Raw genomic sequence first — 6000 nt, 5'->3', positions numbered from 1 at the left:
GAATTTCTACATTGATTGTGAGGGAACATCTGTGGAATTCTGCTCAATGAAGTCAATGAAAAAACAAAAATTCTGCCAGAAATATGTAATACGATTTTTTGTGAACTGACATGCAGCAATTCTGCGAAAACACTAAACGATCTGGTCATTGCCAATAGAATGATCCAATTATGCTTAAAACAAATAATTATGTTATTAGGACATATTCAGAGAAAATATCATAGCAAATTTGGGTTAAAATATATTAAAATAGAAAACCATTATTTTAGCTTCTTTCAAAAACTTTTTTTTTTTATCTTCCTGACCCCAAACGTTATATAATAGACTTGCTTGTATAGTTTTGTAATTAATATGATAACATTTTTGTTTTTATGAAGATATGTATTAAAATATAATAATCTTTCATATTCTTGCTTCTCAAATAACTGTCTCTTGTTTAAAGGTTGTTTAGTATTTTAACTGGAATTACAGGACAAATCAACAGAGCTTTCTGTGAAATCCTGTGAGTGCAGGAATAGTGATGAGCTCTGCTAACAGAACACACTGATCCAACTGGCCTTGTAAGGAAGTATGTGTAGATTACCCCCAAAGCTATGGGCAACCTAGCCATGACACCATCTGCCAAACTTCAGCTTATCACCTCTGCCAGATGGAAGACAATAGGGAGGGTTTATTTCTTTCTTATTTATTTTTGAGAGCGTTCCTGCAACAATCCTCCTGTTGTCAAAAGTGCTGGGTAACACAAACAGAGCAGGGATCATTTATTCACCTCACTCAAACCTTATTAATAGTGCTTCTTATTGTTATATCTCACACTTAACTCAACATAATCTCCGTCCTGTCACATGATTACAGGATTTAATCTTAAAGGTCCCCTTCTTCGTGATCCCATGTTTTAAACTTTAGTTAGTGTGTAATGTTGTTGTTAGAGTATAAATAATATCTGTAAAATTCTAAAGCTCAAAGTTCAATGCCAAGCGAGATATTTTATTTAAAAGAATTTGCTTACAAAAAACAACCCGTTTGGACTACATCCCTCTAGTTCCTGCAGTAATGACGTCACTAAAACAGTTTTTTTGACTAACCTCCGGCCACATCAATACACAAAAAGGGGGCGTGGCCTTGTTGTGCTCCGACGGAGAAGAGGAAGAGCTGCGTTTGTGTTTGTCATATCGTTGAAACGCTGTTATTTTCATCTCTGAGTCCAATCATCTTTGTTTGGGCTTCCCAGGGACGCTGTACTTGGAGATTAATGGTTACAATTTATGTTTAACTCGGTTCCCGAAAATTATAATCCACATGTAAAACTATGTGCAGCACATTTTGCTGAGGACAGCTTCCTCAATCTCAATCAGTTTAATGCCGGATTCGCACAAAGATTATTCTTGAAAGATGGAGCAGTTCCCTCTTTGTCTGGAGAAGGCGTTGTTTATGGACCACAACCGGTAAGTGTATTTTATTATTTAAATTGGTGCGATTAACAGTTTCTGTAACTTGCTACACAAAGGGCAACGTTGTTTAGCTTTGTTAACTAGATGTTAGGGCTGTGCAAAAAAACTAATGCAATTTTCATGCGCATCTCGTCAGTAAAAACGCTCCTGTGATTATAAGTACAGCTCCAGCACATGCTCCTGCCCACTCCTGACCACCAGGAGGTCAGCCTGCTCTAAGCTGCTGTCGAATCACAACACAGGAACCGCTGGCACAGTCAGAACTCGTCACGTATTTCTCAAGGAGGGACTTTATAGAACAGGGAAGTTATCATCAGCCCGTTTTTGTGACAGTGAAAACAGCGGTATACAGATAGGTGAATTGTGTGAAAAATACTGTGTTTTTTTACACGCGAAACATGAACACATGTTATATTGCACACTGTAAACCAAAGCTTCAAAAAAGTTGCATTTTCAAAAGTCATTGATTAAAGCAGATTTAGCTTAGATTAAGTCCACAATAGTGGAGCCGGCCATCTTAGACTATTGACAAATCCACATTCCTCAGATGGCTCTGTGAAGGGCAATCAGGCCTTAGTATTCAGCTCAGCTCTCAGTCAATAGGTCTGGACTTGAGTCATTGCAACAGTGGATATTTCTCAATGGGTGCTATATATAAAAAACACACATGTGAATACTACTATCTACCTGCAATGGTTCATTCACCTGATGCCTGATTCACAAAATTCACAATTAAGATCAATATCAAAAGGAACGGTGAATAACTCTGTGTTACTCACGTAGGAAGCAAACTGCATGCAGTGACAAAAGCAAGGCTTTGCAACCAGTCAAATATGTTCAGCTTCCAGTTACCCATTATAGCGGTAACCATGGCAATCGTGACTTCACAGCGTGAAAAGAAAGCCTTTCAAACTTACAGCATTGGTGACGACAACATTAATGCTTTTATGAAGCTGTGTGCTTCATTACAGTCAAAAATGCATTCTTAAATAATATAGATCAGGTGAAAAAAAGGATATAGTTTGTATACTTATGTTTCCAATGATGTGAATTATGTTATGTAGGCTTTCCTTTACATTTCATGTGCTGTTGAGGCTTCTGTCCCTCACACATCGGTCAAGCCCCAGAGACATTAATAGCTTCCCCTGGGAATTCACTCAACTTTCAGTTTTTCAGCACATGGTGGGATTTAATATGCCTCAGGTGATGTTTAGCATGGGCACTTCAGCTAAGACATTATGCAACAAGTGCATATTAAATGGTGAATATATTGATGTAAAATGGCAGCCATCAAGCTGTAGAAAGGAATTACAATGTCTGGACCTGTTTGAACCCCAGAGGGGTTTTCCCTTTGAAACAGAGCGCAGGAGTTCATTATGTGGATATTTGTCATTCAGCAACACACAGCTGAAACCAGATTTTTTTTTTTTGACACATACATTATAAAGCACCTCACTAGCTTTTCTGCTTCTTTAGGACCTCACCGACAAATACAGCAAGAGTGGGATAAATGATTGGAGAGCTGGCCGCTAACAACAGGCTTTACAAGACCCACTCAATCAAACACTATCTAACTGAATCCCAATGACAGCAAGAGACCTGATCAATAGGTGTGAAAGAGCATGGAAAATAAAATAAAATAAAATGATGAGAATTAAGGTTAGAGGTACTGGAAATTTGGAAATAAGAAAACATTTGTAAAAATAAATAAAAATAAAAATAAACTGTTGTTTTAAATGGGTTAAAACCCATTGTTATATAATAAAATAATCTACTAGAGGGTGCGTTTCACTGTTTATGACTTGGTCAAATAAAATAAAATAAAATAATAAAATAATAATAAAATAACATTTGTAAGTTTGCAAGTCTTAAAAACAATAAAAAAGAGTGCAGAGCAATGGATAAGAACTCTGGCGCCTCAAGACACATTTGTATAAACCATATTTTAAAGTTTTCTTGATAGTCAATCTTCAAAATGCAATGCTCATGGTCGGATGCTCAAAAGATGCCTGTAAAAACAACTAAAAAAGTACATTAGAATCAGACAGCATGTTCACACACATTCTGATGTGGCAGCAGCCTGTGCAGTGATGTCACACTGGATGAGATGTAGTGGAGAGGAATGGGATGTAGAAACAGACCGATAACTGAGGGTTCAGCAGGACCGTGCCAGCGCCTGCTGAAGCTTGTACTTAACCATGGTCTGATCCCTGCCCCGGGCTGACAGGCAGCACTGATGCTGACACCATAATAGTCAAATTAGATTTGAGAGGTGCTGTGAATGAGAATAGCTCTGACAACACTGGAGGGATGGAGCGGGGCACAGATGTTACACGTTCATGTCCCACATACTAAAGATATGCTGTTCTGAGAAATACATGAGCTGAAATTCATGCAAATACTTTAATACAAATGCAATTCATGCAAACTGGTTTGGGGTGGTTTTTATATTTATTATTTTTTAAGGGGGGTGGAATGGGGTCTCCCACAAACTTTTCAAGATTTCACTACGTTTCAGACATTAGTTTTGTTGAATCAGCGCATAAGTCAATTGTTGACTAACTCATCAATAGTTAGTTGTGAAGCTGCATTTCCTTTTTTGTAACTTAATAAATAAAAGTGCCTGCTAAATGGATACATGTAAACTGTACTTATTCAAAATAATTGGTTGGTTAAAAATACATATAAAAAACTAAAACAAATAAGCTAAAAAGAACTAAAAAAAACAATATATAAACAAAAAATAAATAAACAGATAAAAAACAAACAAAAATATAAATGAAAAACAGAAATAAACAAAAATAAATAAGATCAAATAAGCAGTAAAATAAATAAAAACAATAAATAAACAGAACAAATAAACAAACAGATAACAAACAACTAAATAAAAAACTGAAAACCAAATTGAAAAAGAACTAAATAAATAGAAAGATAAAACAAAAACAAATACAGATAAAAAAAAACAAATAAATGAATAAACAGAAAAAATTATAAATTGAAAAAGAAACAAATAACAAAATAAACAATTAAATATTTTTATTTTCTTGTTATTATTTTTATTTTATGTTTAATGTTAAATGTTTCTAAAATTTATAAACACAGTGTTGTGTAAAAAGTAAACAAAACTAAACCAGCTTTATCTCTGTTAGGTTCACCAGCGTCAACAGTACCAAACCAGCAATAACCAAGGAAATAACTTCTAGTCTAAACTAGTCTTTTAAGCAGTTAATATGTATCCTTTCATTACCATTTCTTTCTCTATCCTATCTGTTACTCTTAACATTCCACATGTTCTAATTCCCATCAGTCTGCTTTCCAATTCAAGCGTATTCAAACAGGACTGAGCAGTGAAACCCGTCTCTCTCACACGCACACAGACACGTGTGCAAACACACACTCACCTCCTTTCCACCATATATCTTAAGAGAAACATAATACGGTATGGCCCTTGCATAATGCAAAAGATAACCAAGTGTAGTGGGCACCAACTCAAAACATGCTGCTTTAGAGCAGAACTGGAGTCTCTGTCTAGATTGCATGTAAACACTTCACAGCCAGAAGAGAAGCAGTCAGACATTAACATGCAGGTTAATAGGTCAAACTCAAGGCTGGCACTTGCCTTTTAATGTGTGTGTGCTTTTCGGCTTGTTCTGGCTTTACTTTACTGCTATGTTCTTGTCTGCTGCAAATGCTGGACTGGGCAGGCAGGCAGGACAAGAGAAAGGGAGATGGGTAGAGAGGAAGCTGGCAGGCACCTCGCCCCCCCCCTGCTCTCCATCTGCCTGCTGTGGGTTAAAATAAATCTAGAGTCACCAGACATTACCTTATAAAAGAACCAGAGGAACTCTCTCAACCCTAATCACAGAACCACCCCTTGACTTCATCTGCACTGTCTGAAATAAATGTGTCTGGTGTTTTCCCAGTAAACATATTTAAAACAATCCTTAAAACAGATACATTTACTGAAATTGCAGTATTTTATTTTATTTATTTGTATCTTTATAAATAATTTCAATTAATTTACTTTTAGAATTTCTTTTAGATTTATGCTGAAATTTCATTTTATTTTCCGAAATGTTTTGTTATTTTTAAGACAATAGTTAGATTTATGATTTAAACCATTTTGTTTTATTTTTTTTATATATATATCATTTTTTAGGAAAGTGTGTTAGATTTATGCTTAATTCTATTATTTATAATTGTTTTATTTTATTTCTTTTCCCCAAATTATTTTTTTAGAACATTTATTAGATTTATGCTTAAAACCTAAAAAAAAAACCTAGCAAACAGATATATAAATATAAATATATATATAAATATAATATGTGTCCCCCCTCTTCCTCCCTCTATCAGTATAAAGTAGCGTTGTATCTGTGTACACGGACTCACATGACTCAACATCTCTGGCAGTCTGAATCCAGCCTCAACTCTGCTCTGTTTTTCCCAGGGGGGAGAGGGAAAGTGAGTGTGGGCATGGAGAGGGAGGGAGCGGGAGAAGAATGACGGTGTGGAGTGGGGGGTTCTGGAGCATTGCCCCGCACTGGCTCAA

The 6000-nt window shown here is 35.9% G+C and overlaps 1 protein-coding gene across 2 annotated transcripts in view; it reads right to left on the bottom strand.

Annotated features, from left to right (window-relative positions):
- Positions 1–6000, bottom strand: part of LOC132092510 (transcription regulator protein BACH2-like) — a 92175-nt gene that overhangs the window by 63507 nt on the left and 22668 nt on the right. The gene's annotated exons all lie outside the window — the stretch shown is intronic.

This window comes from Carassius carassius, chromosome 18, assembly GCF_963082965.1.
Source record: "Carassius carassius chromosome 18, fCarCar2.1, whole genome shotgun sequence".
NCBI classification, from domain to species: domain Eukaryota; kingdom Metazoa; phylum Chordata; class Actinopteri; order Cypriniformes; family Cyprinidae; genus Carassius; species Carassius carassius.
Note: the sequence above shows the minus strand (reverse complement) of the source record. Positions and strands in the feature narration are given on the sequence as shown.